The 12,802-nt window shown below is 38.9% G+C and overlaps 1 long non-coding RNA gene across 1 annotated transcript in view; it reads left to right on the top strand.

The window, feature by feature from the left end:
• Nucleotides 1–8,481, top strand: part of LOC133504009 (uncharacterized) — a 41,230-nt gene extending 32,749 nt beyond the window's left edge. Inside the window, exon 6 of the long non-coding RNA XR_009795882.1 lies at nucleotides 8,263–8,481. This is a non-coding gene — a long non-coding RNA (uncharacterized LOC133504009). The remainder of the gene's footprint in view (nucleotides 1–8,262) is intronic.
• Nucleotides 8,482–12,802: the final 4,321 nt, after the last annotated feature.

Genomic DNA, 12,802 nt, shown 5'->3' with positions numbered 1-12,802 from the left:
ATATGTATATAATTACTGTATTCTCAGTCTGCCTTGACAAACATGGAAGTGCTCATTTTGATAGTTTGACTGGGTTTTAATAATATATATATATATTAGCGTGTAGTTTGGAGTGATGAATAACAGCACTGCATCGCATTGACAGCTGTCAAACCTATATTTTCATATTTCCAAATTCTTATTTGCATCCATTAACAAGACAAAATAATCTCCCTTGAGATCCAAGCATTTGACATGCCTGATGCGTGAATAAAAATGTAAATGCTCCAATTATTCTAAATTCCTCTCTTGTGCTAGCACATATGGAGACTGCTAAAGAAATATTGACACAGGACGCCAGAGAGCAACACACTGTTTTGTAAACAAATCTTCAGTCAGTAAACTGGTGATTTAGTCGACTGCAGTCAGTATTTTGTGACAGCTTAAATTAATCCACTTTTTTTATACATATATTGGAGGTGTATTTTATTCCTTTTGGCCAAGGAAGAGAACACACAAGCAGTTTAAAAAAAGACAAAAGCAAACGGGCAGAAAAAGAGACAAAATGATGGGGGCATAACTGCCAGAACCTTCTTCATGGTCCCTTTCCATCTCGCCTCATGTGACCTTCCCCCAAAATCAGAGGCTTCAAAATTTGGATTTCTTTGTCAAGTGTACTTGCTAAATTCTACACCTCTGTGAATTATGCAACTTTTCTTTTCCCCACTTTTCTTCCCTCCCAACACTGACAATTTAACACCAAATTCACACTGACAATGGCAAAATGAGGTCCATTGAAGGGTGAGACAAAGTGCCGGCATGTGAATACATATTTTAGGCTGTGCAATGTTTATTTATTAACATAAAATGAATGCGCTGAGAGAGTAACAACATTTTCTTTTTCACATATTTAGCTCAGTAAGTGGAAAATAATGACATTGCAATAACACACTCATGAAAGAGTGAATGGAATATTATAGATTTATGATTGTAATTAATTTATTTTATATGGAAGCGTATTGCTGCCATAATTTTACTATTTTCTATTTGAAGAAACATGTTTTATAGATGTCAATCACAGTGGTCACTTGCTTGTTTAAAATAAAATGTATTTGAATTAAACAATATGACATTTTAGTTGAACAAATGAAAAAATAAATTTCAAAAGATGATATCCAGTTAGAATAGTTTTTCAGTAGCTACTATAATCTCTATGGATTCTTCAGATGGAACAATCAACATTTAAAACCTACTTAACAACATAATTAGGGCATTGTGAATCACGTAACACTGTAGTACTGTCAATACGTCAAGTAGTAACGTGTTACATATATCGGGTAAAGCAGAGATGCTAATCAAATGATGTTACAGTTATTGTTGACTTGTTATTATTTTTTTTCCTTTTCCTGACTCTCTCAATGGAGCATTAACATGTCCAAGTTTAAAAGTGTTGTACCATTTAATGTTCATCATGGTGACAACATTTTTTCCTAACCATAAGCTCAAATTTATTTTTCTGTTTTTGATCAGAAAAGCGTGTGGGTTTTTTTATTCTTTTTTTTTTTCAACACACTTAGATATAGTCGCAGTGTGGGTATTGGGGAAGGCTACAGGCGGGGGCTAAAGGTTTATATTTGGGGCCCCTCATGCAAAAAAAAAAAAAAAAAAAATCAAAACAAAAAGAGAGCGCCAGTCATCAGCATGGGGTGCAAAGTGCAGCTGCCCCGCTAATGAGATTTTAAAACGGCCCATAATGTCCCTTCAAATTGCCCTTACATGGAGAATTATATGCTTCATGCGTCGATTTATTTAAATGGGGGCAGAGAGTCGGTGAACACACAGCATGTGTAAATGTGTGTTTGACATCAATAGCCTGCAGCTACAACCAAAATGTGCTCAGGGTTTGTCAACTCAAAAATACAATAATAACAATAATAATTATAATTATAATGAGAAAAAGATGAAGAAGGAGACTCTTCTGGGACAGCATCCATCGTAATAAGTATTTAAATGTCCTTGATTAATGAATCAGGAATCAATAATCAATTTTTTATACGTTACTGTATGTTGATTTTTTTCAAATCTGTTTTTTTCTATTGAAAAAAATAAACGTTTTCTATCAATTCACAGGCCACTCCTCCAGTGTATAATTATTAGTCTGAACAAAATAAAAATAAGTACTAGAACAGAAGAGCATATGGAAAGTTATTGAACCCAGATTTGTTCAAATGCCATTTAATTAAAATGCACATCAAAGTAACTGGATAGGTGCTCTTGTTGGGGAATAATGTTCCGTCAAAGGTGAATTTGTTTCATTGTGAGCCAGCACAGCAGCTCAAAGCGTCAACTCCCGATGTTTCAAATCTGAGATTACATAGGAATTGTGTGATATTTACAGCAAAAATAATCTCTTCATTAAAATAATGTACATCAAACATGGCACTTTCTTTTTACGACAGTACTTTTCTATTTTGACTTCATAAGATGTCCATTTTTACAGGAAACGTGTCTGAATTATTACTCTGCAATCAATTAATGAAATTCTACAGTATGTATCAACATTAACAATCAAGACAGATCGATATCTGAAATGCCACGTGATTCTTGGTCATCCAAAAATTAATAAATCATAAACGCACTGTTAACAATGAAATATTACTCTGTAATTACAAGATTCAACACGCGGCGGTTACCGTAATAAGACACCCAAAACGCAAACACACAAATTAATTCATTTTCAAGGGAGCTTCACACCACGATGAGACAATGAGGTCATGTTTGGATATACTGTACCCACCGTGTACTTCCAAATGAAACACAAATATGTCAAAACACTCGCAGGATGGTACTGTCTCACGTTGCTGTGTGAACATCGCAATGCACAGCACAAGAATGGCTGTAGTCACTCAAATAGGGATTGCGTGCGTGGGTGTGTGTGTGTATTTGACAAAAAGGGGGCAGAAAAATAGGGCTACAGGCCTGCATGAAGACATCCTTTGTATGTGCGATGCTTGTTCTTTGTGGGTGGAAATTGAACAACATCAGCATGAGAAAAGATGGCGAGGGCTGTGTCGCTGATCATTGACACTTGGCTGTAAAAGACCATAGATAGAGAATGACAACCAGCATTTCACACACACGCACACAGACACACACACACACAGGGCATGTAGTATCTTTCACGGTTTTCAGTTCACAAAGTGGCATCGCTTTGTCGTAAAAAAAAAAGAAAGAAATGCTCCCCAAACATTTTTTACACGTCCCTTTTTTTTTTTTTTTTTTTTTATCAGAGGCTGATGTAAGTGTCCTCTACTGTTTTTGTATCTTCTCTGTGTGTGTGTGTTTGCGCACAGGCATATGAAAGATGTCTAATTACAGAGTGTGTCCGGGCCAACCTCTTGTTTTTAAGATCCTATTTCAAAGCAAAGACTTATTTTGGGCGGGGAATGCGTTGTTTTCCCCGCAAACCTCACTCGACTGAAGAACAAGGTCGTTAAAGACGTGACAAGTGATGTGTAAGCTTGAATTTGTAGCATCAGATGTTGGGATTTGGACAAAGGCCTTCCAACTGTGGTCCTCAATGCTGACATTTGTTCGGTGTGACACTTTGTGCTGCGTTTTATTTAATGGAGTTATATTTTGCTGTTTCCTTTTTTTGTTTGTTTATTTATATATTATTTGGGACGGAGCAGGGGCGGTGGGGGTTGGGGGTACTCAGGGACAATCCGAAGCCAGGGCTAAACACTGCCCCCATGTGGAAATGCACGAATTGATTCCCCTTGGACGTGTAGTTGATGAGACCTTTAAAAAAAATTATTGATGTGAGCCAATACTTGAAATACTGTACAACTGAAGTCAGTCTCTAAATTGTTGCCAAGCACACAAAGCATTTGGGGTCTACAGATGCCAGTGGTACATACAAGGCTCAGACCTGCTTTCCCTTCTTCTTGCATTGAGTTTTTGCGCGAAGAGACCAAGTGCATCAGAACACTTTAGGGCGTTTCCACCGCTCTATTTGCTTTAAAGAAGAAGATGCTGTCCTCTACTGGTATGTTGTATTATAGCAACTTCTGTTATAACTCAGCGTCTCTGAGATAACTGATACAGCAGAGGACAGTAAGAAAGTATGTCATGATTTTGAGACGAGAAAGATATTAGTAGAGATTTATTTTTGGTTGAGTGAATTGAATTGAAAGATTATTGGGATGTGACACAAATGTTTTGTTTGATGAAGATGAAGACATTTATAACGACAAAATTTTCATTTGCAAATGATCTGTTGGGGTACTGGTTATCTACCTCACATTTGTGATCCATTGTTCCAAGTGTGAATATATATCCATTCATTCATTTTCTTCCCCGCTTATCCTCACGAGGGTCGCGGGGAGTGCTGGAGCTGATCCCAGCTGTCAGTGGGCAGGAGGCGGGGTACACCCTGAACTGGTTGCCAGCCGATCGCAGGGCACATCGAGACAAACAGTTGCACTCTCAATCATACCTAGAAGCAATTTAGAGTGTCCAGTTAATGTTGCATGTTTTGGGGATGTGGGAGGAAACCAGAGTGCCCGGAGAACACCCACGCAGGCACAGGGAGAAGATGCAAATTCCACACCAGTGTGTGTGTGTGTGTGTGGTGTGTGTGTGTGTGTGTGTGTGTGCGTGTGTGTGTGTGTGTGTGTGTGCGTGCTTGTGTGTGCGTATGTGTGTGTGTGTATATATATGCAGTGTATGTATAATATGTATGTATATATTTTTGGTGGTTGGTAAAGCGTTGGTCTCACTGTTCTGAGGTCCTGGGTTCAATCCTGGACTCGCCTGTGTGGAGTTTGCATGTCCCCGTACCTGCGTGGGTTTCTTCCGGGCACTCCGGTTTCCTCCCACATCCCAAAAACATGCAACATTAACTGGGCACTCTAAATTACCCCTTGGGTGTGATTGTGAGTACGACTGTTTGTCTCAATGTGCCCTGCGACTGGCTGGCAACCAGTTCAGGGTGTACCCTGCCTCCTGCCCGTGGACAGCTGGGATAGGCTCCAGCACTCCCCGCGACCCCTGTGAGGATAAGCAGCTAAGAAAATGGATGGATGGATACGTTGTTTTGTTTTCTTCCGAGTATCTTATTTTGAAAGACAACCACTTTACTCTTTGGCTTGTCTTTTTCTTGCGTCGGCAATCGAAGCTTACCCTCGTAAAATGAACCAGAAACACTTCATTGAAGAGTTTCTTTGGAAAGGGTCTAGAAGACAAGGATGAGACAACAGAGGGGCCACAGATTGTTTGCAAAGAGAAAGCTGCATTTAAAAGAAAATACCAAGATTCCTACCTGTGTTTTGTTCATCGCAACCGGTGCTTCACGAGTCCCACACTTTAAGGCGTTAGGTCGCTATCAAAACAAAGAGCTCAAAAGTGAGAGGTGCCTTTGCAAAACTGAGCGAGCATTTTAATTGACCCCTCCGTACAGGGCACTTAACCACGCCTCCTGAAGTGACGTCACGCCACGTGCGCTGACGTCAGACAAACAATAAGCAAAAATATCGGCGCAGCAAGAAAAGGATAGAGCGAAACTGTCCGATTTACCGGCTGATTTCTCACTCGCATTCTTAGCTAACAGTGAAATATCGTTGAAAAGCAGACAACAGGGCTTCAGTATCTCAGCGAGGGGTATTTCAATGGTATTTACATGCATATCGACAGAGAAACCATTGATATAAGCGCGAGATCTTTCCAGAGTCAGAGGAAGACCGAGAAGCCACATAATATAATATATTATAACCCAAAGACGAATTCGTCATTGACAGTTTCCTATTTTCGTGTTACATATCACACTTGTGTGCAGAATCTGTATATGTATCTGTATAGCCGTTTGTGAACCGCCGTATGAAGGAAAAGAAGGCGAGGCTTGATTTACGAGTTGTTTCTCTCGTTTTCTTTGTGTAACGTCACGCGCTCCCCTCAATAATTATTCTTGAATTAGTGCCGAACCTACGTAAGTCCCGACCGAGTACGACAATCACTACTTTAGTGTCCTCAAACATCCTTCCTTCAGTCTTGGTGTCTCGATGCAGGTCGAAGGCTTTTAGGACTGCCAGTCCGGTTTAGCTTAGCTCGGTAGCTGCCAACAGAGACACGTATGTGCTGTCAGATCATCGCAAAATATCACTCAACACAGATCAAGTGTGACTATCATTCACACGTAGCTATATTATGCAAGCGAAGAACTGCTAATTCATTTATATGAGACATGTTTTGAAAATCAAATTTAGGGCTTACCTTCGTGCAAACATATCTGTTCCGGTTGATGGATTCAGTCGATCATGCGGTCTTCCACAAAGTTTTATCCATCAAAGACATTTTTTGTACTCAGTCTTCTGTTCCGGTTGATTTTAGATGGATTCAGTTGATGATGCTGTCTTCCACAAAGTTTGATCCATCAAAGACATTTTTCGTACTGGGTCTTCGGTTTTGGAAAGGGTACGAATCGAACTCCACCAACTAGCCTTTCAGGATACGTGTCATCACTATTATAAAGTCCGTGTCGACACCTCTTAACCATATATATGGTTAAAGAACCCAAATACGCGATAAAACGCCAACAGAAGCTATACTGGACCATCCAGCGTTGTCTGAGAAAACTGCGGGTCCAAAAGGGGCGTGGTTTATGCAGATCTCTGGCCTCTGATTGGTCAGTGACGCGATTTCTACAGAGGGGTCAATTGTGTGAGCCCTCCCGCTTTTTATAATGTGCCCATTACGCTCATTTCTACGTAGTTTCGAGTTTTCATTGTTTTGTTTCATAGCGACCTGACGCCATACATTTGTAGCAAACATTTCAGAGAGGCTGCAGTAAAAAAGGTTGAAAACATCATGCTTTCGAAGCAGAGTTACTTGAGAAGATAACATGGTGAGTTGATTTTTTTTCATGCATTTAACATTCATTTTTAAGTCAATCGTAGGAATTTATTTTTGCCGTGTATATATATATATCTCTATATATAGATGTATATATTGTTCACTCCCAGAATGAGTCAAACTAACTCTTTTTTTTTTTTTTTTACATACCACCTGGGGGCGTCTGCAAAATTACCAAAACCTGGTGTAACCCGCCTCCTCACATATTTCCGCCATCTGTGATGCCAGGTTTATATTTGTCACAAAAATATAGTCCAAAGTTATTTATTATCCATCATGCCAGCTTTCTGATTTTGGGAGGAAGCTGGAGTACCCAGAGAATCCATGCTAGCACAGAACATGCAGCGAGGTGTTGTAAGGTTCTGTCTTTTATCCTCGGATCAAGCCTTTTTTGTGTGCTAGTCATTCTCTTCACGCCAGTTGGGACAATGGGCAGCAACAATGTCTCTCCACTTCTGTCTGTTTTTTGGCCATTTCCTATCTCTTGTATGGTCTTCATGATTTCTGAGTGGACTTTGCACATTTTTGTCTGGGTTTTCTGGTTTCCTCCTACATTCAAAGAATATACATGCTTGTTTAATTGAAAATCAAAATTCCCAAGATCAGTGTGAAAGTCAGTGTAAATGCTTGTTTGTCTATATGTGGCCTGTGATTGCCCACCAACTCCTCCAGGATGTACCCTGTTTTTAAACCTAAGTCAGATGGGATATATAAAAATGGATAGATACATGGACCGTGGCTCCTTTGTCCAGCTCATCCAGCCACACAGCCAATGTATGTGAGAGATAGGGGGGTGGTTTAGATAGATGAGAACCAGCACACAGCACACCACTTCACTTTCCTTCTCCTTCAGCCTGACAGGACCTGAATTACAATAAATGATAGCCCTCCTTGGTCACAAAGCGTTTTGACCTACCACCGTCACATTCTGTACCCTCTCACCCACTGCAACCCCCCTTTAATGGGTCCCACATGGGCGACCAAGCTCCCTTAGGACCTCACTGGCAGTGAAGGCCGCTCTCACGATAAGGAAAGGCCCCCAGGAGCAATATAATCCTGTGAAAAAGCAGAAATACACATTTTTTGTACAAATCAATTTATCATAAATAGAATGAAACAATAATTGTCTCAGAATACTGACATTTTACTGGATGACAGTGGAAACGGGTCGTCTGTACTTTTCAATCAATGTAAACCAAATGTAAAGGTTGGGGAAATTGTAGCTGGGGGAGTGGCGACTGCTTGTGTGGTTTTATGAGCCCCTTGATATTTTTCAGATGACACCTTCATACGTTTTTCACCTTCTGACCTGTTTTATTGCTGCAAATCTACATTTAATCACAGAACCAATAAAATATTTTTTTTTCCTTAAAGGAGGGACAAAATTGGACATAAGAGGAGATTTGATGACCTTTCTACAACCTGGAGAGCAGGGTCAGATGCATCACCTCATTTGTCACGATTTCTGTGTACAATTGTCTGTGCACTTGAGTCTTCTGAACAGGTGCCATGTTTACTGTGCATTTCCCAAGTACCATATTGTGTTTAGGCTTTGTCTCAAATAGAAAATGTTGTCATTACACGTACCTTGACTATCACTCACAATGAACATATCTATTATATATGTATATATATATATTTTTTTTTAGTTTATTTATTTATTTATTTATCTATTTATCTATGTATTTATTTATTTTATTATTTATTTATCTTGAGCTGTTTGGTCAAACAGAATCAAACACATCTGTATCCCATTCATGCCTGATTTGTTTTACTTTGCCACTGTGCAATTTTTAAGCTTCAACTGTGGTTCTTTGTATTCTGAAAACTTGTTGGACTAAACTAAGTTTTAAACGGGAGTGACAAAAAGCAGAGAGACAGTGAAAAGATAACAAAATAATTTACAAGAAGAGGGGATGACAAAAGGCAGGACGCTAGCTGCAATTAAGATAAGGAAAGTAAGTAATTATATGCCTAGTAAAATGACATGCAATAGGTATGAGAGTTGTAGTATATGTCTGGCAGTAGTGCTACACCCTGTGAAGGAAGGAAGGACAGGACAATATACGAGAGGACTGGATAGGACAAGGACAGGAGGGGAAGCATATGCAGGACAGAGGTAATGGACCCAGCTGGACAACTGAAGTGTCTTTGGAGTGGCTATGTAAATTGTAAACATCTTTAGAAATAGAGTGCAAGCCTGAGAAGTTTGCATAGTTATGAGCTATTTATCACAATGGGTGCGTGACCCCACACCAAGCGAATAAATCCTAGAGGTGAGTATCTGCGGATAGATGCAAATGAGTTGAGAAGTTCAGAAGTGACCTGTCAATGCTGAAAACCCCATCTCACCCTGAAACAATGTCCCCCGCATGGTGGAAAGGAGGGCAGATAGGGATGCCCAGCAGGAGAATGATAAGGGGGCAACACGGTAGAGCAGCCATGGTGCAGGCATGGGAGCCTTTTAGAGTTGGTTTCTGAGAGAATCTGTCAGATTAACTGGATACTCTCTTATGAGATCTTAAATTTTTCACTTAATGTTATTGTATTCTCGGTTCTTCTTTTTTTGGTGGTGGGGGGGAGTGTGGGGGTCGAAGAGTGTGATATGAGTCGAGATGCCCTGGTTTTATAAAGCAGAGATGGGGCTATGGTAGGGGAGTCATTGAATTTCAAGAAGGCATCACATTCTTTCCTCAAATGAATCAAAGTCCAAGGTCTTTCGATAAAGATGTGTGAACGCGCCATGTTGGGGAAGGTGCCGGATTTTGACTCCATATTTAGGTTGAAAGAAATTGCTGGACCATGACTGGATGTATTTTGGATTTTATGAGCCGCCAAATTGTTCGAGAGGAAGAAATGTGAAGAAGTGTCATTTAGAGAAAAAATAAACAGTGTAGCCACTTTTTGTATGAGTATTTTAAAGTCAACCATATACTGCTCTAATATAATGGCGCATTGTGGCTGGTTACTGTTTTTCGAATTTGAGCGATCTATGAAGGGATTAAGAGTAAGGTTAATGTCGGCTCCCATAATAAGTGTGTCATTGGCTGACGGGTTATCAAGTGTGGAAATGCATTTAAAAAAATGGCAGAGCCATCTTTATTGAGGTAGTGTATACTGACAATTTTGAATAGTTTCATGAATATCGTCTGTATAATTATTTGTCAGGCTTATTTATTGTTGAAAGGAGTCTTTTATGAATTAGTACTGAGACTCCTCTTGCCTGCTATAAAAATCTGAGATAGCGTGAGTGAAACCTGTATTTTTTCGTCTGATTTTTGAGTTTGTTTGTTTCCTGTATTAGTAGACGATCTGATTTGTACATCCCTAATAAATATGAAAAAAAGCACATTATTTCATCATAAATCAGGATAATAGCAAGTTTCATAATTAGGTTTTTAACTGGAATTAAATTGTTTACTGATTTTAAAAAAAATTGTGGTAGCATTTCCTGGGTTAATTTTTGTATTAATTAAAATAAAATACACTTATGGAAATGTCAAATAAAAAAAGTGGAACAATAAAGATATGGAAATATCTTTGGGTCTAATTCCTGAGCCATTCTTCAAAAGATTTGTCCTTAGGTTCCACCTACTATGACTTGTGGTCTTTTTTTTTTTTTCACAAGAATGTGACTTTCATTCGCATATGTTTTCTTTAGAATACTACAATAAACAGTGCAACGCAGAGAGGTAGGGCGGCAATAGGATTAGGGACCCTTCGTTTGGGCTAGTAGCCATTAGCAGGATGAGGGAAAAGCCACGCAGTTCCCATAATTCATTGCATCATACAAATTTAATGTAGTTTCTTCAGTGCATGAGTTATTTAACATTTATGATGATTTCAAATTTATGGTTGATTGATGGCACTTTGTTATTATTGAACCATGAGTGTAAGGTGTGTGCAATAGTGTGACCTCCAGGTCAATTCAACTGGACAGTCAGAAATACGCTACAGTCCAGTGCTTTGTAAAAGCAAATAGCAGAGGTGTACACACTTCCGCAAACCGGATACCAGAAGGTTTAACATGTACAGTATACATGGGACATGTTATTTAGGTAGCATTGAACAGTCCGACTTCATCAGACATTATTCAGGTAGTCCGAAACCGAAAAGTCCCTTTTGATCTGCAACATTTTGGTGCAGAATATTTCATTGTAAAGGATTTATGCCACAATATGTTTTTCAGGTTACTCAGTTACAGGATTGTATGAAACAGTGACGTATGAAACAACAAGTCTAATAAAAAGTGAACCGTTAATGGTTTTGCTGAACAAATCCAATTATACACATTTATTATTATTATTATTTTCATTATTACATTTTTTTCTTGAAAGCAAAACAAAAAACTATGAAATCAATGATCCCTTTTGAAATATGTTGGTGGATAAATTGTATTGAATGACTCAACAAGTGTCAGAGTTTTTGATTGTTGGTGTTTATTACAAACGTGCCCGTTTAAAGCTGGAAAGTATTTAGAGTTCTGTACTGATTAATAAGTAAGTAAAGGTAATGTATTTTCCTCGGTTGAAGGGTGCCCCATCAGTCCAAACGTGTGGGTCAAAGGTGGTAAAGCATTTTATGGTCTACTATTGTGCTGGTTCTGTCTGCTAACGTTATCTGGTTATCTTTTGTTTTAAACCAGACAAATTTTGTAATATTGTACGAGTATAGTGTGTGGACATTTTTTAATATCTACCGCTAGATGACAGTATTGTATCGATAAAGGCTCTCGAATTTAAATGCCATTTTCCCCCTCAACTCATTTATAGTGTACATTAAAAAAAAAAAAAAAACCCGCCGCTATCAGAAACTACACAGTGTAAACCCGACATAAAATACTATTATTAATACTACTACTACTAATAAAGCATGAATAAAGAGAGAAATGATCTGTAGTATGCAATAGGAGCCCCATTCACGTCGACATTTGTCATCCACATTATTAGGACATTTATCAAAGCAGGACATAAAAAATATGCAATGTCAATTGAAACAAATGGGCATCATAGTACCCATTCCATTTTGATCACTACACCCTTATGCGTTCTAACATAATTGCAATACATTTATTATTACAATAAATGTAATCGCTGAGCCACGCATTAGTGCTGTGGGCTGAAGAGGCATTTTACAAGACTGCTCTGTTTCTTTATCGGTGACAGGGGAAACACCAGTTCGGTTCGGTAAACCAGATCGATGAAGGAGGGATGAGCACATCCCAAGTTACATCAACTCTCTATAATAACTCCGAAGAGGTGTGAGGGGCAATTAGTCAATGAAAGGTCAGTCACCGCCACCAAAAATGAGACAAGAATTCCTAGATAAATTTTAGTAGCACTCAAATTGTTTAGTAATACGAGTTTGAAAGGAAACGTTAAAGCAGTATATATTTTTTTCTATAAATAACAATTTTGAAACGTTTGTTTGTTGTTGCTGCAATTACAACAATATGATATTCAGTGTGTACACACGCATTTATTGCATCAATCTTGAAAGGAGACTGCAGAAATATTAAACCAAGATTATATGAATTTACAGTTTATTTGTCTGAGTGGTTGCGCAGAATTTCATTGATGCACTTCTTATTCAAATGATCGCTACTTCCAGAAAATGCCTTTCACACTTTCCCCAAAGGCAACAAGACTGTTGGGGGGGGGGGGGTCAATTTATGGTCTGTAGTCAGGTCAAATGTGATTTGTCAAATGTTAAAAGGTTGACGAGCCGCCACACTGATTTGGTCGGGCCAGGCAGCCTAACGCACGACACCAGGGACCCCAGCTGGAGTTAAAAAAAAAAAAAAAAAAAAAAGACCTTGAAATGCTTTTCCAGGAAGATGATTTTCATTCATTTTGTCTGGACGTGTCTCAAAATTGTTTTCAGGCTGTTGCTACAGAAAACCTTCCACACGGCA

This window comes from Syngnathoides biaculeatus, chromosome 7 (genome assembly GCF_019802595.1).
Source record: "Syngnathoides biaculeatus isolate LvHL_M chromosome 7, ASM1980259v1, whole genome shotgun sequence".
Lineage (NCBI taxonomy): Eukaryota > Metazoa > Chordata > Actinopteri > Syngnathiformes > Syngnathidae > Syngnathoides > Syngnathoides biaculeatus.
Note: the sequence above shows the minus strand (reverse complement) of the source record. Positions and strands in the feature narration are given on the sequence as shown.